Below are 22,773 nucleotides of genomic sequence, written 5' to 3'. Positions count from 1 at the left end.
GACGGAGTTTTGCTCTTGTTACCAAGGCTGGAGTGCAGTGGCGCGATCTCAGCTCACCACAACCTCTGCCTCCTGGGTTCAGGCAATTCTCCTGCCTCAGCCTCCTGAGTAGCTGGGATTACAGGCACGCGCCACCATGCCCAGATAATTTTTTGTATTTTTAGTAGAGACGGTGTTTCACCATGTTGACCAGGATGGTCTCGATCTTTTGACCTCGTGATCCACCCGCCTCGGCCTCCCAAAGTGCTGGGATTACAGGCGTGAGCCACTAAATATTTCTAAATGTTCAAAGAAAGGCAGACATTGGGACCATGACTGCCTGTCTTTTTCAGCATTTGTAAATCTTATGTATGGTATCTGTCATATCCTGTTGCCAATGTGTAATAATTGCTTCCAGTTTTGAACAATTATCCCTCCAAAGTGCACACACAAGTTCTAAGTAGCCCCCACGGAAGTCATAACACTTCAAACCTGCTTAAAATGCAGTTTTTAAAAAATGCCCATGAGAGTCTACCAAATGGGACTGAAATCATTTCAGGGGCTACAGTTATGTACCTCTGGGCTGATGGGAAGATATTGACCCAAACACGAAAAGATCTGTTTATAAATACAGTGCAAATATTTGACTGTGCAGGTATATCTTCATTTCTAATATGATTCCTCCAGGCAGCAAAACAGGTGTTCTGGCTGCATGCTAATCAGGAAAAAGAATGTCTGAAATATGCATCTGCACACTGACATCTGGACAGAGATTGTCCAAACACATTCTCAAGTGCAAAGTCTTAGAAAATGGGCCTCTTTTGCTTTACTTAGTACCGAGAGGCACATTTTGCATGTGGAAAAACCCACATGCGCCTGCCATTAGGGACTGCTACTTATGTGTGGCAGATGAGGCAGCCAGAATGCAGACACTGACTAACAAGCTGGCTGAGCTGAAAAAACTCGGCAAAAGTTTGTAGGTGTTCTGAAAGAGTAAAGTGTTCCTTGACAACAGGATTGGCTCTCCAGGAAGGTAGAGGTCAGCGGTTACTGGAAGGAAAGCAGAGAGATGGGTGATGTTTATTCAGAAGCTTCCTATTTGGTTCCTTCGTCATTTCATTCTATTCAATTCTTTTTGTTTCAATTCCTCCCTTTTCTTCCTCAGGGGCACCTCTGCTCTTTTCCTTCTTCTTAAGAACTGAATTTTAGTTGATAGGATTTTTAGAATACAAAATATGTTGAGTTAGATTAATTAGAATACTTCACAGAAACTCCCCGCCTTCAGTTATCCGCTTGACAAAGATAAATGCAAATTCTTAGAGGACTAATAATCTCGAGTTTCATTTTGTAGGTACATTCCTATAGGTGCTAGACAACTGAAGTAGCATTGCGAAGAGAGAAATAACTGGAAAAAAAAAGGAACAAATGGAAGATATGCTGTAAAATGTATTCACAGCTCCTGAAATGTGTTCAGTTGTGAATTTTTATTTGGTCCATCTGTCCTACCATATATTAACACCATAATTTGTCTCAAAGATACACATCTCTATTTTTTAATATTTAACACTGAAGTGAATTACCTTAGATTTTTATGTTTGGGGCAGGTATTTTGTGCCTACTTCAGTGTCAACCTAAAAATTATCCAGATAATTGCACCCTTTAGTTCATAAAAATATACTACAAACTTTGATTATATATTAAATATCCAACTTTTATTCATCAACAAAAAGGGAAGCTCTGTGGGAAACAGCCACAGTCACAGCAACCTGTCCTTTTCCGGAGCCCACAACTGTTTACCATCTTCCCAAAGTCAGCTCCAACAACTGGGCTTCTGTTAGATTTGTATTCTATAATTTCAGTGACTGACGAAAAGATTCAGAAGACAGCAACATCTACATTTTAACAACATTTGTAAGATGTATTCAGATCTATTATTCTTTCTGTTAAATTCTGAGAACTGTGTGCTCTAGATAACGTTGGTGTTTTCTCAATAATAAGATTCCATCTTTAAATTATAAGAGAATATGAGATCTTGAAGAACATCTCCAAAGATTCTATAGCTTTTTAAAAGTCCACTTTGACAGTAACAGGAATAATAAGTTTTAGAAGATATAATGATGCAAGATCTGATATAAGGTAAAATGATGCTGCTCCTCACAACCTCTCCCAAGACTGCCATGCATGGATGGCATTCCTGTGCCAGTGTCCCTTAACATATACTCCTAAACCAGGCCCCATCCACGTGACACCAATTCTGAAATTCTTCTCATCATAACTCTAACTAGAGGTCCACTCAATTGATCCTTTGAAAGCTTATGGCATTCAATCCATATTATGGAGAGAGAAACAGAACAAGATTCATTGCTTAAGTTACTCTATGATATCTAAGACATACACTTCATATGTAAAGATTTTAAAAATAAAATAGAACCTGGCATACAGTAAGTTGAAATTATGTGAAGGTTTTTGAACTGCTTAAAATCTTCCTTTTATAACAAGGTGGAGGAAAATAAAAAATAATGAAAGCACTTTTTTCACTCATTTCATCCTGAAAATGTCCTAATTTTGTTATTTGATTAAAATTTGTAAAGAGATTTGAAATAAATTGGAGGTGCAGATGAATTCTTCCTACAGAGGTTTTGTGTGACATTTTTTCTTGACTGTTCTTTCTATACAATTTCCAGATTGAATTAAAGCTAACCAAATATCATGGATATGACTTACACCAACATCTTTACATATGTTTGTGACAAGGGAGTCCTTTCTTATGTCACCACCTCATAAGGAGCATAGTCATCTGTGTTATTTGGCAGCAGATGTGATTGGCATATATTAAGGTAAGTTATCTGCAAGTAGAAAAATATCAATTGGGCTTATTTTGCTTGTGAATAAAGGGAAGGACACAACTGGCATAACTGGTGCTCAATTTTAACATGATACGCTTTTTAGCTTTTGTACGTGCAGCTGAAGTTGCTTTGGTAAAGCAATATTAAGTTCATTTGGGATTTGTTATAAGGTTTCTGAAATACATTTTGTAAATGAACAAATTCTGGAAAAGAAAACATCACACGTATCTATGCCTACTTATTTTAGCCATGTCTATTCAAATAAATTAATTTGGGTAGAGAGAAGTTGAAATCAAATCATCATTTGCTTTAAAATAGCCAATTAGTTTTTGGCTGAATAACTTAACTCTCTTCCCCACCACTATGCCAGAGTGCTTTGCCTACTTTCCATCAGCCAATTTAAGTTTCTTTAAAAAAGTGTAAAGTGTCAGAAAAGGGGAAAAACAATAAATACTGCAGAAATTCTGTGAGTCTACTTGGTGTAAGAAAATTTTTGTTTTTTGGATCTTCAAAGAGGGAAAATAGAATAAATTAAGTCTCAGAAAAAAAGAAAAACATCTCTAAGTAGTCCTTTATACTTCTTGCTGAGAGCAGAGCTTATCGAGCAGGTGACCTTTATGAGATTATTGTTTATGATCACTCGGCATGTGCCAAGAGTAGCAGGAAAGAGTATTCCAATTTATTTCAAAGGTTACATATCAAAACCGAATATGCAGCACAACTACATTATCATACGGTGTAACTTTTACATAAGAAGTTGGAGCTGAACCACCACCATTGTTTCCCTTCAGCCCAGTGTGTTTTGATTTCTGTTCTGCAAAACATGTCCCTTCTGATTCCTAAAATGGAATACAGTGCAGTGATGCAATAAAGGGAAAAAAATGTTGTTGTTTGCTGTTGCCATTGTTTCTCCAACCGAGAAACTTGATTCAAGTTTGTGAGATCTATGGAATTATTTTCTCAATATATTTTATCCAAAACTAATGAAATGTATTCAATTTTCACATTTTTTTAAAAGCCAAGTGATCACCATCATCTAGCAATGTGCTACGGAAGTTGAAATAACAATATGAAAGTGTCACATGGGCTGCAGCAAGAGAGAATTCTGCTTCTATCAGAGAAGGGAAATTGACCAGCAGGGACATATTTTTCCCCTGCCCATAAAAGGCTTTTAGGGAGAGGCTACTGTGCGTTTTGCTTTCTTCAATTTTCCTGTGCATGCAACTTAATGTTTTAGTTCAATAAGTCTGCTCATCCTCAGCTTTACCACTTTGCACAGAGGGAACCATAAATGGTGAGAGTTTTCTGTCCTCTTCTTTCCTTCTCAGTTTTCAAACTCAGTTGTCAGAGAAACTCCAAGTACAGAGTTGCCCACAGCTAACCTCGTTTCTTTCTTTAAATTTGCTACTTGAAAAAAAGAGTATTCTTACCTCACAGGGTGGACAAGCAATTCTTTAAATTAGCAGATCAATCTGCAAACATTTACTTAATGTCTGCTAGATCTTTAACACATTTTGGTGTCAGAGTTCAAAATTGAGCCAACCACTATCCTAGCTAGGGGCAAGAAAAATAAGTGCAGCAACCATCTTCTCAGTTCCCTTTCATCTCCTCTCCTAAATTCTCCCCAGGAATGGCAAACATGGTAGAACAGCATGGCATATGGCTCTCAGAAAGAATTGCTATATAAGAGTCCTAGAAGAGAAAACATTTTCCCCCTGAAAATGGGAATTTTAAATCAGGACTCTCTATGCTTAAATCACAAATACATTTCAAACTGCTGGCACAGAAGAGTCCAACACACCATCTTCTGGCATCAGAGCCCCTTTAAATAAGAGAATCTGAATAGCTCCTGCAGCTTTTGAAATGCCCTCTGATCTCCACCGTCTCTAATGCCTGCTTTCACGTGTACTTCCATGGGTTCCCGCGGTAACTGACAACGCGGCTCCCTGCAACTTCAAAGCCAAACTTTTCTCTTTGTCTGGTGAAAGAGAATTTAAAGAATGACAACAATGAAACAGGCATAATGCTGCAAACTGGATACAAACCAGGTAAACAAATCTGAAAGACTTCATGCAGAAATAGAAAGTTGCATCAGCACAGGAGAAAGCCAGCACAGACACTCAGGCTATATGGTTCCTCCTGCGTGCAATTAGCAAGTTTCACAGGCCTGTCATTCAACTTGCTGACTGACACTGATCTTCTAAGAGATACCTTGATAGAATGGTTTTTCATTCTATAGCTGAGAAGCAAAAATGAGTGATTCTACTTATCTCAGATACCAGTTAATTTGCTGTATCATCACAAGATCCATCAATTTATTTTTTCTCCATTTATTCTTTTGCCTACTCAGTAAATGTTTGTCAAGTGACTCATTTATGCCATGCACAATGATGAAGACTTTCATACACTTAATCTCATTTAAACATATTTTATTCCCACTTACAGTCAAGAAATTGAAGCTCAAAGAACTTAATTTACTTTTTATAAGTCACAACTAATAGATGAGAACTAATTGTGAACCAAGGACTTTGAACCCCCAAGTCTAATACAAATGCTTCAAGTGAAAGTAAGTACAGTGTCAGCTTGCTATGGAAGCAGAATAGTGGGGTAGGTTAAAGGGGAAGGGGGAGAATGCAAGGAGGTCAGAGAAGAATTTGTAGAGTGTCATGTGAAATAGGACTTGAAGGATGGATAGAGTCGTATCAATGGTTTCATATTTATCCAAAATGGGAAGTCAATTTACATTGGTCAGTAGAGGGGCATAGAAACAGAAGAATGTAGAATAGATTGAGTTCTGAAAGCAACGAGAAATAGGATGTGTTCAGAGTCAGGGCAACATAGCAAGATGAAGGGCTGCACGTGTGAGGTGGGTTCAGATAATGAAGGAGCCTGAAAACAGCACAAAGAGCTGAACATATACAATGTCAGCAGATGGCATTATGTAATGTTTCTGAGTGTCGGTAGTTGAGGTTAGATGGTGCTTTAGAATGATTTTCCAGCACCAGTTTAAAGTTGGAGAAAGAAAGATATTGGGGGCAGAGATTCCTGAGCTCAGAATGCTCTATAGAGATTTCAGGCTGCAAGTAAAGGAATCTGGACCTTGAGTGAAGAGTGTGAAGAAAACGAGGTGCACACAAGAGATTTACCACAGGAGTGTTGCCCTTCTCACCTGAAAATAATCTTGTCTGTCATAATGATCAAGGCCAGTTTAGCTAGGAAAGACAGCCAACGTGTAGGGACATGTAGCAACTGGGTTAGAAAACTCCCTGGCCAGTTTCAACACCTGTAAAATGGGACCAGATGCCTTCCTCCCCACCCAGCACACTTCGAGGAACTGCTGTTGTTTTTTGCAGTGCATCTGTGTATCATAGCTAGCTCCTTCTTGCTTTACACATGCATCAGTAACTGCTCCCCAGCAGTGCTCAGAGAGCTCCTCTGGTGTTTGATTTTTCTTCTGCACCCCTAACTTCACTTGCTCCCATCTCACTAGTCCCCAGATTCCTAGACTTATGCCCTGACCTCACTGTTCTCCCTGCGGCTTCTTTCAGCACACCCAGACACAGGACAGCCGTAGTATGTATCCTTGGGTGGCTCTAATAGTACAACCTCAGCCCAAGCAAAGAAGTAAATTAGAACTGACACTATCCACTTAGAGCTTTAGGTATTTGTTTCTGTACTCTCTCAGAGAATTTACTGGTTAGGATCAAATAAAATATATTCTTTTTTGTCTTACCTACAGGCTTTCTTCAAAAGGTCTTTTAAAGCCTTGGTAACAGCCATTCATTAATCTTAGCATCTCTGTGGTAAAGGAGAGACATGGTAACTATTAGCAGCCCCATTTTATAGAGAAGGACCCTCAGGCAGGAAGGGGGTTAGTGACTTGCCCAGAGTCAGGCTGTGAATCGGTCCCCGGGGAAATCAACACCCGCTTTTCTGTGGCCCTCAAGAAGTTTCCTTGCTTTTCATGAAACCACTGAGTGGGGATTTAATTTAAAACTGAGACTTAGATTCTCGTGTCCTCTCACTTAATTTCCTATTCTTGAGGTCAGTGATTTCCAAACTTTTGCCCAAGGAAATTCAAGTGCTCACAATGGTGCTTCAGGGTTTGGGGCAAGTCACAAAGTATTTTTCTGTTAAACAGTGAAGATTTAAACTATCAAGGTACCCATTCTTTACTTTTACTTCCTTTATCTACTGAAATTCTGTATAAGAATTCATTTCTTTAAAGTTTGAAAATCACTGCATCAGGTCATGCCATTGCCCAAAATGGGCTAGGGTATAATACTTACAGATCAGCTCTTCAGTAATGTCACATACATAAGAATCAGAAGAAATAAAAGGTCTGAAGCTAATTGTGTAACAAAGTAATTTCTCCTCAAGAGAAGTGGAGCCCGTTATACCCTTGAAATAATTTAGATTGAAGCTTTTTTTTAAAAAAAACTATCTAGCCTCATCTTACATTGACTGAAGGAGGAGTTTTAATTCATGGTATGTATTAATATTTTATCTAGGAAGGAAATACTTTGGATTTTGTATCATATCCTATCACAAAAATAACACTATATTCAACTAACAGTCTCACCTTGGATTGGGCTGAAGGCCTTCAAATAGTCTCTTAACATCTAAAGACTGCAGGAATGCTTTGGTGGGTATTTACTACAGGTTCTGAGACCCTTTTCAACTAAGAGATTTGCTATCAGCTCATGGCAGTAGCAAGCATGCCCAGAAAATCTCCTATACTTATAGACAAAGTCTTCATCTTCCATTCCGTGTAGAAATCATCCTGTCAAGAATTCTTCAAAATGTTCCTTCTCCTTCTGGAGTGACCCAGTTAAACTAGCTAACATATTCCCACACAGCCCTCAAGCCCCAGCTCAAGTGTCTCCTTCCACCAAAGCCTTCCGCTTGTATATCTTTTGTTTGCTGCACTATATTTACTCTGCATTCTTCCCTAGCCTGCTCTGTGGTCTAGGAAGCTGACCTGTACTGGCTTCATCGATGCGCTCCCTTTTCCTTTTCCTTCTGTCTGCCTTTGGCCAGTGAGAGCACTGGCAGAAAATCAGAAGACGAGGGGAGAGTGAGGCAGGGTTTTTATCTCTTTAGCAGCATCCCTGGGGTTGCCATCCCCTGTGTACTGAAGAACACAGGTCCTGTTAAACAGTATTCTTCACACAGCTCTTTCCGTTCCAGGATCCAGGAATTACTGTCTCCCCTGCCTTTCCTCTTCCCTCCATGAAGCCTGGAGTATAATTTCCAACGATTGCACAATCTTGTTTCCCTACACTTGCCCACACCTTTGTAAATGGTCACTGTAATATTGCCTAGTTTGAGGATGTCATGTGTTTTTTTTGTCAGGACTCCAACTGGGACACTTTCCCTTACCTCCGTTTCTGAATCAGAGTGAATCTCTGGTTCCACCGTACTTCCACTAATTGTGGACAAGTGACACTTATATCATGCTACAATGGTCTGTTTATAAGTCTATTTCCCTTCCTAGAGTTTGAGGATATTCTTGAATCTTTGCAATGTCTGGCACACTGTAGACTCCAAGTTAAAGTCTGCATAGACATTTTCAGCCACTGCTTACGTCATTGGTCTACAAACATGCTAGCAAGGCTTTGAAGGGGCAGAACTTCCTAATGCAGGTACATCCACATGCACATGTCATTTCCATTGTCAAGCTTAAAGGAAATAACATGAAGATGTGATGTCTGTATCCTCTATTCCTGACTGTGAGTTCTTCTAGGACACATTTCCCCCCAGTGTTTATCAAGTGCCTGACATTAAGGAGGGCATACATAAAGTTTGTTGAATAAATGAATGGATCTCTATTTTCTTTTTCTGTAAAACTCAAATAATTAAGACAGGAACAAAATAAACATGGTATGCTGTTTTATTTTCTTAGTTTTAGCAATGTATATTTTTCTTTATACCTTAATTCTGTGAATGAGAGTACATGGGCACTGTTGCTTCCCAAATGCTCATAAGGATAAAAGAAATACAGGAAAGAGAGTCAAGGTAGAGATCAATTTTCCCTGTAAAATTTGCATATTTTTAAAAAGTCAGAAATCTTTTGATCAGTAATGAGACTCACCCCTACATTTTTCATGGTTTCCTGGAAACTGGAAGGAATCTCATCCAATCCTTCATATGTTAAAAAACATATTTATCATACATCTACTGTGTGCCAGGCACATTTTAAGATATGGGAAATACGCTGCTGAACAACATGCTTTTGTGAAGTTTACATGTTAATAAAAAAGGACTACAATAAACGAGGTACATAAGTACAGTATATCGCGGGTTAGTTGGAGATAAGTGTTGAGGCAGTAACTAGGAAATGGCAAGGGATTGCTTCTTTTGGATGAGGAATTCACCACCATATTCGTAACAAAATGCCAGCTGGTTCTACCATCCTGATGATGACATTAAAACATTTCCAGTGATGGGGACACTACCTCAGAAGGTAGCTGCTTGCTTGGATAAATATCTCTGGTTTCTAGAAGACTTTTCCTTACATTTCAACAATCTTAGTTGTCCATGTCCAGCTAAGGAAATTTCAACTTAATGGCAGTCCTTTGGATTTGAAATGAAACCACTTGAATTTCACTACTCGTGGTTTTAAGGGTGTCTCAAAAATTTATTTACGACTTTGTTTCTTAAATATAGTTTCTCCTGAATATAAACAATTATGGAAGTAGCAATAATATTCTATATTTGTTACTGCTTTGCCCTTTGAAAAACATTTTCACATATTTTCTATTGCCTCTTAATCTTCAGAGTAACTTCCAAAGTAATAATACCTTTATTCTACAAATGAAGAGACCAAACCTCAGATGTTAAGTGAGTGCTTTTGGCATTTTGAATTATATACCGAAGAGACACAAAAAATCTGCATATATGCCAACACGTTTGCTCGGAAAAGTCAGCCTCTTACAGGTCTGGTAAGGAACAGGTAGCTACAATCTATTTTCTAATGATTTGATCCTTATAATCAGCATTTGACCTTGTCTTTCTAGAATGCTAGTTTAATAAGAGCAATTTATAGTGCTATACAGCTTTGGCTGATCATTGAGAATGAACTCCCTAATCATTTTCATCCTGTTCAAACTCAACATTTCTATTGCCAAGAAATTATAAATTTGTGTATGAAAGAGAAAGAAATAGCTTTAGATTCTAAAGTGTTTTAGTTTTTAAAAATGTTTGTCATCCATAGGTTTTGGGGACATAGAAATCTCTAGATGCTCATCTTTCAGTATTTAAGTAGGATTGCTTGCTCATTCAGGCACTTCTGCCGCTTCAAAATTCTCAGCATAAAATAGTCCTCCTTCATGGAAAATCTGATTTCTGTAACTGCAAAGGTCATGGAATAATGTCAATTCGAAGAAGGAAATAGGAGAATCCATTTAATGTTCCTAAGGTATAATTATGCCCTAGAAAAGTCCTTTTCTCTAAACATACAGCATTATTTCTTGAACAAAGGCAAGGAGGCAAGGCTGTGGAAGCCAGCCCTATGAAATGCCTTGTTTCATAGAAAAGGTACCTAAAAACAAGAATTATAATACAGCAACTATGTCTAAACTCCCCCTATGTCCTGGATAACATCTGATCCCTGAGTTCAGCAGCCCAGAAATCCTCTTGTCTGTTCTAAGTTATAGTTTTTAAGTCTTAAGAAAAGCTAATCAGAAAATCAGGCACCTGGGAATAGATCCACATCTTTTTAGGGTTTCCTAACTATTCTCATAATATTAACTACCCTACATTTGCTATACCTTGTGGTTTCTGGAAAGGGAGATAATGTCATTTATAATCAAAAAAGTAAATAATCATAGATTGCAGGTAGTGTCATAAGGAAAAAGTACTGAAGGATGAATGGAAAATGTTAGCAGAAGGTGGAAGCTAGAGGCAGGGAGATGGATTGCTGGAGACAGGAGAAAAAATAAAAAGGAGAGCAAACAACAATTAGTTTTTCTCCCTCTTGCAAGGTTGGTGATGAACTGCAGATTGAAAATAGTGACGAGCTCTTTATGCCGCTGGTGCACTCATCACCTGGTGGCGCTCATGCAGATTTCTCAGAGGAAAGAATAAATCGAGCGTCCCTGTAAGAGCCTCAGAAATTGAGGGAGTCTTATTGAAAATACTCATCACATCGCCAGGCCTTCTAAGCTGAGCTAGTACACACATTTAAAATCTAAAATTTGACACCAAAGATGGGGGTGGGGTGGGGAGTATTTCCAGTTCTATAAACAACTACTGAAATCATATTGCCTTTTGCTAAACTTGTTAACGTAATTCAGTGGTAAGAGATCCATATTTTGTATTTCAGGCATGTTCAGGCATGCTGGAAAAGGGGCAAATGCCAAGCCTTGTATATCTCAGATCTCAGGAGGGACATTGAACTATTATCGGGTCTATATACATATATATCTGTATCTGTGCATTTGAGTGAACTTCTGAGACTTAGAGACATACACAAACATATCTACTAAAACATGCACTGATTCTCCATCACATACATGGTCAGTCACCTCACAAACAGCTCTCAAACAGCAATGCATAATAAGGGCAACTACAACATCCTCCAGTGTGGGGAACCTATCCTTCATCTCCATCTTCACTTTCACGTATATTAAATCTACCCATTGGATGAAGATGCAGAAGTGGCTTCTAACTGCTATGATAAAGAGTAGCATGCCCTTAACTTTCTAACTAAGAATTAAGAAGGTATTGTTTTCTGTAGACTCTCTTGTAGGACTGTAGAATACGGTTCCTGTAATTTATACATCAGCTACATTTTGAATTCAATAAGTTTTGATAGTTAGGTTGAAACACCAGCTATCGGTAAATGTTTTATTCCTATAGGAAAATGCATTCTGAGTGTTCAAGTAAAATTTCCAAACATGGTATTTATCAGCCCTTAATTGCAGGCATATGGAAATTGGAGTCCTGTTTGCTCTGTCTGGAAAGCGCTGGGAGAGGAGATGCCTGAATAGCCTTAGAAAGTGCTTTGGAGTCTAAACAGGCTTTTCTACTTAGGAGTCAAGGGGACCTTGGACATGTTACCTGAATTCAACGAGTCCCAGTTTCCTTCACTAGGAAAAATAACATGTTCATAAAACTTCTTTCCAGGGGTTTTGTGAGAATTAAATAAGAGAATGTATAGAAAGTGCTTAGCACCCAACTCTTACTCAAAAGATGGTAATTCTTTTACCATTTCATTTCTCTTACTCAGTAAAATATTGTTTCTTTTTCATTCTCAGTTTTGCCTGTAACATCATCTCCATATTCTCTTCTCTCGATCTTGATGGCAGTTTCTACTGTCTTTTCCTCCTGTCTTTATGCCTTTGCTTTCTCTGGACCTTAAACAATGCCATCATAGGCCACCATTGAATTGATTGAATTTTTTCCTAATACCCACTTCCCTTGAAAGTGCTCTCTCTCTCTCTCAATCTCTTTAGGAAGGTTTCTATAGGTAGTATTTCCTGCACACCTACTGTATGTCAAAAACTTGATGTGAATATCACGGATATTATGATTTCACTTAATCTTCATAACAACCTGTGCAAAATTATGTACTGGGAAATCTAAGGCTCAATGAGATTATATAGTATGCCCAGGATGAGAGAGCTGGCATATAAAATTTCTTCTATCTGCAACATTTTAGCTTTCAGTTAAGGTTAAAGGAAATGTTTCCTTTTGGTGTAAGCAAATAAGCACGCGCACACACACACACACACACACAGAGAGAGAGAGAGATAAGGAGGAAGAGAATGAGGAGGAGAAGAAGGAAGAAGGAGGAGGAGGAGGAGGGAAAAGAAAGAAGAAAGCAGAGACTCTGAGATATAAAAAGAAGAGAAACTAATGATATATAAACTTCATCTGATCTGAAATCCCACCATCCGCCTGTGAAGAGCATGTTCAGGTGTTTAAACACGATGTCCTTGTTTTTGAAAACAAGTTTGGGAATGTGAATCCCTTTTCTACTCTTTTCTGTACTGTGCCATAAATGTAATGACATGGTCTGAGAATTCTGTTTGTGAGTTGTATCGACAAACATTGTCTAGTGAAAACTCAGTAATAAAGATGTGTGGCTTTTCTGCTGGTGTGCAGATATTCCTGTGCACAGTGGGCTTCTCACTGCAGCATAAGGCACCTCCACTTCTCTATCGCTAGCATTCCTGGCTTAAAAAATGAAAACAAGGTGACATGTCTGTCACTTCCCTCTGAGTCATGCCACATGCCATAAAACACTTCCTTCACTCCTTGCACTTAGAGTAATTTTCTTTTTAGACTTGGCTTCTCAAGATTTTTCAGGTAAGCAGCATGAGATTAGTGTACATAATTACATAAAGAAGCGTGGATGCTTTTCCTTCACTGTTCTTTTTAAATTGAAATTGTAGCAAACAAGCCTAATTTAACAGTGATTTTTGAGCATTAATGAAGAATGAGAAAGAAAGAAATCCTATTATTGGGGAAACATCTCAACAATCTACATGATATTTCCAAGTAGTAGATTTTACCTCAAAATGTCTATGTCTAGAAATACATGGTATACAGTTCCAAGTAGTCAAAGTTTCCTGATATGGCTCCATGTGTACAGGCACATCATGATTGTGTCTGTATTTCTGTGAGTTTTCCAGGCCAAAGTTTCCTAGCTTGGCAACAATGAGGCACAGGGCCTGTTAGCTTAAGGCAATTGATTCTTCCCCTGATTTTGGCACTGCACTAGAACGGCTCTCAATCCAAAATCAGGGAGAGAAGAAAGAGAGAGTTGAAAAGACAAGAAGGGAGGGAGGATGCCAGGAAGGCGAGAGAGAAAAAAAGAAAAAAGATTACTGACAAAACACTACTTGATAACCAACATTGTCAGTACAATCATTGTCACTCGATTTCAGATGGCACAATTTAAAATTCATAATGAAATCTATTTTAACTGTGAAACATATAGATTTTGAAAACATTTTTCTTTTGCAAAAGTATGAATGCTGTGAAATACACGCTTCTTTTTTTCCATTGCATTTTAACCTCTTAGGATAACTTTACCATAAATGATGTGAAGTTGTAGCTATCAGCCATATCCAATTAAAAATGCTAAGCCAGTTTCATCTAGAGAGAGAGACACTGAGAATATCTAAATATATATATATATATGATAAATTAGTTATTGTCAAAGCTATCACTACTCATTATTGTGCTTATACAACAGTGTCATCTAGTGGACACTGGTCAGGCAAGTTGTAACTAAGATTCCTGAAGGAGCTTATTTGAAATGAGCTGTCCTTAAATGAAAATATGCTTTGTCTTTTTCAATTCTCTGAAACTAAAGCAATTTAAATAATTATTTCTAGTCCAGGCCATAATTTCAATTCATATTCTACCAGAATAGTAAAGGAACTGAGAACTTCTAGTGTCTGCAGAAAAAATAATTTTAAGATCACTTTTCTTCTTTAAGAAGGCAAAGAAGAACAAAAGAAAATAACAAAATTACTGTAAAAGGTAGATGTCAGTGTATGTATTAGGAAGAAGTTGGAGCTGAAAGATCATTAAGCAGAGTTCCAGTCTTTAAATCTAAGTGACTAGTGGCTACGTCAACAACGATAAAGCACAGGAAGTATATGGGAGTGCTGTTGTCTGACCTCCAAAGCTTTGCCATTTTTCTAGTACCTTCTTTGTACATTTGTGTAGAAGAGATATCTCCTTTGAAACACATTTTTTAAAAAAGCATCATTTCTTATAAAAGCATTAAATGTCATTCATTTTGAGTATTAAATTTCTGTGTTATCAAAGCCATTTAGGTTTAATTTTTCCCCGACAAATCAAATGCTGGAGACATATAATGGGCACTGCAATATATTTAATAATTTTCTTGATTCCCTGCATTTTTTTATTGAAAAAATATGTAAATACTACATTCACTTCTTTTTAGGATTTCATCGAAATAAATACAGACACTAATTTTGAAAACTAGTATAATATCGTGTGAAATGTTTTACATCAACTAAGTCGTGATGAACACCTACAGGCCCATACCCCTGCCTTGCATTTTGAAACTACTCAAAACTAAAGTGTGGTTTCAGGTTCTTTTTGTTACAGAGAAAGTGAGAGGGAAAGACATATTAAAGCTATTAATAGGTACAAAGTTTCTGTTTTTTAAGTATCGAGGTCTAGTTTTATGTTTCAGTTTCTCTAAATAGAATGTTTTATGCCGATTTGATATCTTTGATAGTATTATATTATTTGGTTTGCAAATGTTCAAGTGACGCTATTAAACAGATGCTAGTAAATATTTTTCCCTTTGATTTGACGATGTATTTTTTCCTCCCTGTTTAAGATGTTTAAAGTATTGTTGAGATGGAATACCTAACATAATATATTACGATAGTTAATTTAGAAAAAAATGACACAATACTATATTAGTATACTAAAGGTTCTTGCCTGTGTATTCCTCCATATTATTAAGAAAATATTTAGTTGTTAAAGTAATTTACCAATTTAAGTAAAGATGTAGCAAATCTGAACAATTATTTGAAATAATTACTATTTCCTCAGTAAATGAAATACTCAGCTTTTTCCAAATATTGTGCTTTTTCCTTTATTTTTTTAACAGTGTGATACAAGCAAATTAAGTACAAATTCCATGTGCTTTCCAGATATAATATTTATTGACCATTAATTCACAATTAGGAGGTTGGTATTTCAAGACAGAATCTTTACAGTAATTGGTATATAATTTGCTTGTAAAATTCACTAATTCTTTGTAATATAAGCCTACTATACATGTAAATAACATATTTTAAAGTATATGTGTGGGGTGTGCTTATTTGAAATGCTGAGTTTTGAATTGCAATACTCGGATCTTAATGTAGTAGAAGTGTGCAAGTTATTTGGGCTTTTCAGGGGGAAAGAAGATCTTGAATTTTGATGGCATCAGGGGAAGAAATTTTCTTTTCAAATTTACCCAGTTTTTCATTTTGCAGAACAAGTTACTTTATACTCACTCAAAATTAAATTGGCAAGTCATAGAATCGAACTGGCAGCTGATAGGCTGTGCTCAGGTTTGGTATTTTCAGCTGATTATTTTCCCAATAGGAAGTCAATAAATATTGAGTTCCTATTAGAGACTGAAAAGCATTGTGAGTGAGATAGAAAATGGGATAATGTTCTGTGACCTTCCCGAACCTTAAAATCCAGTTGAAGAGATAAAACTACATGAGTGAGAAATTAAATGGCAATGCAAGATTTAAATAACAGTTCACTTTGGTAATAGACATGTCACAGAAAGGTTCATGCTCATTTATCATATGAATAGTCTAGGAATTGAGAGATTCCCCTACCTGTAGAAGAATATTTTGTAATAAATCCTGGAGAACAGATTCCTAATGAAGGTCTTTGTAGAGTAGATGATGTACGATTAAGAGAAAGCAAGTGATACCTGTGATATCCCAGCCCATTTCTCCTTTTGTTTTCATGGGTAGTTTAGTAATACCTAGAAGCCAACATTGTTAATGCCAAGCCTTCACTGTAGGTGGATGGAATTTGTTTGATTTATATGAAAATATTAAGTTTCTCAGAAAAATCACTTCCAGTATCTGTCTCTTTAGTAAACACCACTCAACGGATAAATAGCACAGCCTAATGATCTACACTCAGAAGGGGCAAACTAGATTTTTGATTTCTTAACAAGACATTAACTACTGAGGAACCAGAAGTCTCATAAATTTTAAGGCCCATGTCTGGTTCATTTTTGAATCATAGACTCTTTGGAAAATCAGATCAATAATATGAAAACTTTCTAAAAATATTTAAAAGTGTTATCCTTATAAAATATTGTTTTGCTGCTTAAATTACTTCTCCCTGTTTTGTTCTATTCCTGAAATATTAATACATAATATAATTAATCATGCTACCTGCTACTAGGAAATAGGTAAATACATTTTTAAAAAGTGAATAACTTTATACATTAGTTTATGCCAGTTACCTAATATCATGGATATTTTTACATTATTTGTAGTAATTTATCTGTTATATTCCTCGATGACTTCATAATTGAATTAGTTATATAAAACCTTGATATAACATTAAGAGTTGTTTAACTTTCATACCTTTACCTCGCTGGTTCTTGGTTCAAGGTAAGGTTTTATAATCAAATTATGTATCTTGTTTTTTTTGTTGTTCTTGTTTCCATTTACACTGACCATGACCATTCTGATTTCATAAGACAGACTAGCTTGATTTTGTGAAAGAGACAGCATCTCTTTCTGTTGCCCAGGGTGAATGCAGTGATGCAATCAACGCTCATTGCAGCCTCCAACTCCTGGCCTCAAAGGATCCTCCTGCCTTGGCCTCCCAGAACATTGGGATGATAGGTGTGAAGCACTGTGCCTGATGTAACTTGGTTTTATAAATATTTTTCCGGAGTGTAATTTCTGTCATCTAATGTATACTTTCAATCAAAAAGTCCCCATTTTCCTATAGCAGGAGTTTTCCTACAGCAAAAGTTACTCCAGACACTTCTGTTTTAGGTAGATACAATAGAATTTAAAAATAGATAATGTATATTTCTAGGAAGGGATAAAGAAATCAGAAAGCATTCTCACTTATTTTTTTAAAGCAAACTTTGAATTTAAAATGGTGGTAACTAAAATTGCTACAGGACAGATTGTAGAACATATTTAAAAACCTCACAAGTTGTTGAGAAATTCAGTCATTCTTACATACTTTCAATTCATTCATTCCTTCAATCATTTATTCAATGGATATGTATTGATCGGTACCAGGCACTTTGCAAGGTCTACAATGTTTACCTCAAGAAGGTCAAGGAGCAATAGGAAATATATGTAAAACAACATGTAGACCTACGTCAGCCTAGTGTTTGACAGTTCATCCAGCAGCTGCAGGGGTGCAGAGCAAGGAGTTTCTCACCTCGCTCTCGCCCTCTGGGAACACCTTAATCTTCACAGAACTCTTTTAATAATATCATTGTAAACCCAGAGGCACCCAAACCACTGATCATTCCTCAGAGTTGAAATCAAAGTCTCTAATCATGCATATACTAGGTCACATTTTGAAAAGAATAGTCCTGGTTTCACTTCTGGTTATAGAAGTAATATGAGCTTGGTATGTAAAATTAGAAAATTATAAGGGAGTTTAAGAAGACAATTCATCTAATACCTAAAAAGAAAAAACCCTGGTTACACTGCATTTTATTTCTTTTCTCTAGTGTGTACACACACACACACACACACACACACACGCAGAGCCACCCGTTACGTAAGACATAGGACATTTTAACACATACAACAGTGGTTCCATGTGATTATAAATACTGTATTTTTATTGTACCTTTTCTGTGTTTACTTAAGTTTAGAAAGACAAATAATTACCACTGTGTTACAATTGTCAACACAATTCACTACAGTAACATGCTGCACAGGTCTGTAGACTGACAGCGATATGCTGTACCATGTAGCCCAGGTGAGCAGCAAACTATACCATCTAGGTGTGTGTAAGTATACTCTACGATGTTTGCACAATGACAAAAGCCCTAACAATGCATTTCTCACGGTGTAGCCTTGTTGTTAAGTGAGGCACGACTTTCTCTCTCTCTCTCTCTCTCTCTCTCTCTCTCTCTCTGTCTATCTCTCTCTCTCTACAGATAAATAATATTTCTATATATATACAATTTGGGGCTTTTTTCATAATTGAGACCATGTGTGAAGTAAGTTTCTTTTCAACACATCCTTTAAAATGAATCTAGGAACTAGTGTTTACATAATTTGAGGCTTGGAGAAAGCAATTCTACCTTGAAGCAAATCCTGGGAGATATTATCCAAAAGGGCATAGAGGAAGCACTTTCTATTATGTAACCGGGGAATATCCATTTCCAGGACTCAAGGGAGAAGAGATTTATTTGTTCATTTTGTGCCATTATGCTAATGTCATCATATTATGTTACTTGAGTGCTTGAGCTCAACTGGATACAGTCCTTCCTTTATCATGCTCTAGGGAGGGAAGTTTATCCTAAAGTACAACAGCTCCACCCTGATCAGACTTTTCTCCACCCTGATTCTGGGAACATGTGTTTTTCGGAGTTTGGATGTGATGCAGACCATTGAGTTTTTGATACAACATTTATAGCCAGTGCAGAGTTATAGCCTAATTCCACTGTTCTAGGAATATCATGCCACACTGTCACAACCTCTGAGCATTCAATTTTATTTGAAGAAGCTGTTTTTTCCAAAGCTAAATGGAGTTTCTTGAAGAGAATTTTAGTCGGGAAATTATCCTGATGATGGTGAGGGGAAAGACAAACAAATGGTTTCCTGGCAACATGGGTTTGGCTCTGCGTCCCCACCCAAATCTCATGTCGAATTGTAATCCTCACTTGTCAGAGGAGGGGCCTAATGGGAGGTGACTGGATCACGGGGGCAGATTTACCCCTTGCTGTTCTCATGACAGTAAGTTCTAATAAGCTCTAATGGTTTAACATGTGTGACACTTTCCCCTTTGCTCTTTCTCTTTCTCTCTCTCTCTCCTGCTCCACCATGGTAAGACATGCTTTCTTCCTCTTCACCTTCCACCATGATTGTAAGCTTCCTGAGGCTTCCCAGCCATGCTTCTGTACAGCCTGCAGAACTCTGAGTCAATTAAACCTCTTTTCTTCATAAATTACCCATTCTCATGTAGCTCTTTATAGCAATGTGAGAACAACTAATACACTTGGGCTGACATCAAGCAGGATCAAGAATGACCAATTATATAAAAGCAAATTGCCTGTAATAGGAAGTATTGCCTAACGAGATCAGCTTGCAACACAAGGCTTTGGGTGTTGAGATCCAGTAGCTCAGGAGATAAAGCTGATTCTTGGCAGACAGCTATCTAATAGAGTAAGGACTACTCTGCTCCTAAGGAAGATGATTTGACAAATAGTGTTACTTCAGTATAAATCTGAAACATTGTGTATCATATACACCAGCTCACACTCTTATTCTCCATGATTATTTGGCCACTCAGAGACAACTGCTGACCTACTCTGCCTCTGCAACCTAGAAGGCTTTTTACTTGAAAGCCCAACCCAGGCAATCCATAACCCACAAAAAATTACTTTCTGGCAAAGTTCTCAATCTGGTTTGCATGACTTCTCATCTGCATGTAAGAGTAGCTCTAAAACTCAGCCCTGGCCAGGCACGGTGGCTCACGCCTGTAATCCCAGCACTTTGGGAGGCTGAGGCGGGAGGATCATGAAGTCAGGAGTTCAAGACCAGCCTGACCAACGTGGTGAAACCCCGTCTCTACTAAAAATACAAGAAGTAGCTGAGCGTGGTGGCACATGCCTATAATCCCAGCTACTCGGGAGGCTGAGGCAGGAGCTTGCTTGAACCCGGGAGGCAGAGGTTGTAGTGAGCAGAGATTGCACCACTGCACTTCAGCCTCACTTCAGAGCAAGACTCTGTCTCAAAAAAAAAAAAAAAAAAAACCAAAACCAAAACCAAAAAACTCAGCCCTCTGATGCACTTTTCTGGCTGCTAATTACTATTGCAGTTAATTAACATCTCTTCCTCCAAAGCGAAATTCAAGGATGGTAAAATAGCAGCTTTGTCCTCACAGTCGCTGCCTGACTTTTCATCTTCTACCCATTTCTAAAGCGACTTAAGAGACTTCCATCAGAAAAAAGATTATGAAGGTATGTATCTATCATGACACCAATTTATCACAATAATGAAGATATAAATAACTTTGTTCCTAACAACCTGAAATAAAACTATTATTAAAATAATACCTTTTCTAGAGTTTCAATAGCACTTCCATATGTTGTATGAAACCAGATGAGAACTCCCTTCCGTAAGACCCTATCATCAATCTTGAACCGATTTACAATGTACTGCTATGTGTCTATGGGTATTAGTACTGCCGTGTGTCTGTGGGTATTACCAGACTGTCAGCTTCTATCAGATCTACCCAATTGTAAACTTCGGTAATGCCAGGATTATGTCTTATCCATTTTTTTAGTTCCACAAAATTAAGAATATATGTTAAAATTTTTTAATTTAATTTTTTATTTTCTAAGAGAATATATATTTTTAATACAGTCATAATGTATGAAGTAGGTAAGCAAAAAATACTGTAAATAAATAAACATTTCAATTACTATAATGAAGCAAAAACTAGCCTATACTTTCAGAAATCTTGGATGTGGTTAACTTTGCAAGAAGGCTAGTAAATGAGAGAAAACAAGGGGGTTTCGAGAGATGGTGGTAATGTTATGTTTCTTCATGGGGGCTACTTATATGGGTGTGCTCAGTTGAATTGCACACTATGTGTAATTGTCCTCATTATATTTCAATGAAGTAACAGCACATATATTCCAGGTACTACATAGAAGACCTTCATAGTACACTTGTTTCCTTGCATTAGGTTATAAAAATGATGACATTTTTTCAAAAGAACATGGTAATTTTGGTAGTGGGTAGAGAGGGAGTAGATTTGGTAAATTATACTACAAAATTAAATGGTTATTTAATTATGCAGTTAGATTTTACTCAGATGCTCCCCAGAGTGTCTAATATAGTACCCCAGATGGAGAACATGTTCCACTAATTATAGATGATTTAGATGCAGATATATACATATATATGCATATAAAAGCCACACATTTTTTTTGTGTATATATATACACACACAAAAGAAACATATATAACTTCAGAATGTTATTACAAGTTTTATCAATTGAGTTATCAATTGCATATGTGATCTATCTATTCTGCGTAAAATATTGGCTTCATAAGATTATGTAATTAAGTCAAACAGGTCAAGGGAACTTTTAAAAAATGCTTTAAAGTGACTCCCTTTTAAGGATGTATTTATTCATTTATTCAATTTTTTTTTTTTTTTTTTTGAGATGGAGTCTCTCTCTGTCACCCAGGCTGGAGTGCAGTGGCGATCTCAGCTCAATGCAACCTCCACCTCCCGGGTTCAAGCAATTCTCCTGCCTCAGCCCCCTGAGTAGCTAAGATTACAGGCACACACTACTACCCGTGGCTAATTTTGTTGTTGTTGTTTTGTATTTTTAGTAGAGACGGGGTTTCATCATGTTAGCCAGGCTGGTTTTGAATTCCCGACTTCAAGTGATCCACCCACCTTAGCTTCCCGAAGTGCTAGGATTACAGGCCTGAGCCACCGCGCACAGCCTTATTCAACAAATATTTATTACACCATGCTGGCAGGTGGTGACACAAAGATAAATACAATATGGATCCCTTGCCAAGAATTCATAGTCCACTAGGGAAGAAAGGTGCAAAGATACATAATTTCAGTGGAAAATAATAAGTCCAGTAAAGGAAACCTGTCCAAGGTAAAGGTGTAGTGTAAAGAAAGAAGAAATTTCATTAGGAGCAACAGAAAAGTTTAGTAGAAAATGAACCTCCTACACCAGGTGTTGAAATTTGAGTAGGAGAAAATCAGATGAATTAAAGATTTGGGAAGAAAAAAATGTTATTTTAGGCAAAGATAAAAGCAAGTGACAAGACCTGAAGGTTTGTAGTCAGTTTCATCAGAAGCTACTAGATGAATGGCTGGAAAAGCTGAAGGCCCTCAGCAATGTTCAAGAATTTGAGGAGTTATAAACTCACAACTCTTGAAGTCTCTCCCTTTTTCCCTACCTCTCTCCCTCAGTCTGTCATTTTAGCCCTTGTTATTTCTCTCCACTTATCTCTCACTCCCCAAATGGAATATTATTTGCACATAAATTATACTTGCTTATCTAAAAATGTTTACACATCACACCTGAGCATCTCAATGACTTAACATCCTCTGCACTTCTAGGTTAATCAAAATTGCTTTGCAATAAATCACACCCCTGAAAAACTCAGTAGTAGTGGCAATTTCAATTCCCATTCCAAATGTCTTCTTTAGTTATTTCAGTACATTCACAGACTATCTAAATGATGGT

This window comes from Aotus nancymaae, unplaced genomic scaffold (assembly GCF_030222135.1).
Source record: "Aotus nancymaae isolate 86718 unplaced genomic scaffold, 86718_ANA_hifiasm-v0.15.2.pri h1tg000103l, whole genome shotgun sequence".
Lineage (NCBI taxonomy): Eukaryota > Metazoa > Chordata > Mammalia > Primates > Aotidae > Aotus > Aotus nancymaae.
This window is presented reverse-complemented; position numbering follows the sequence as displayed.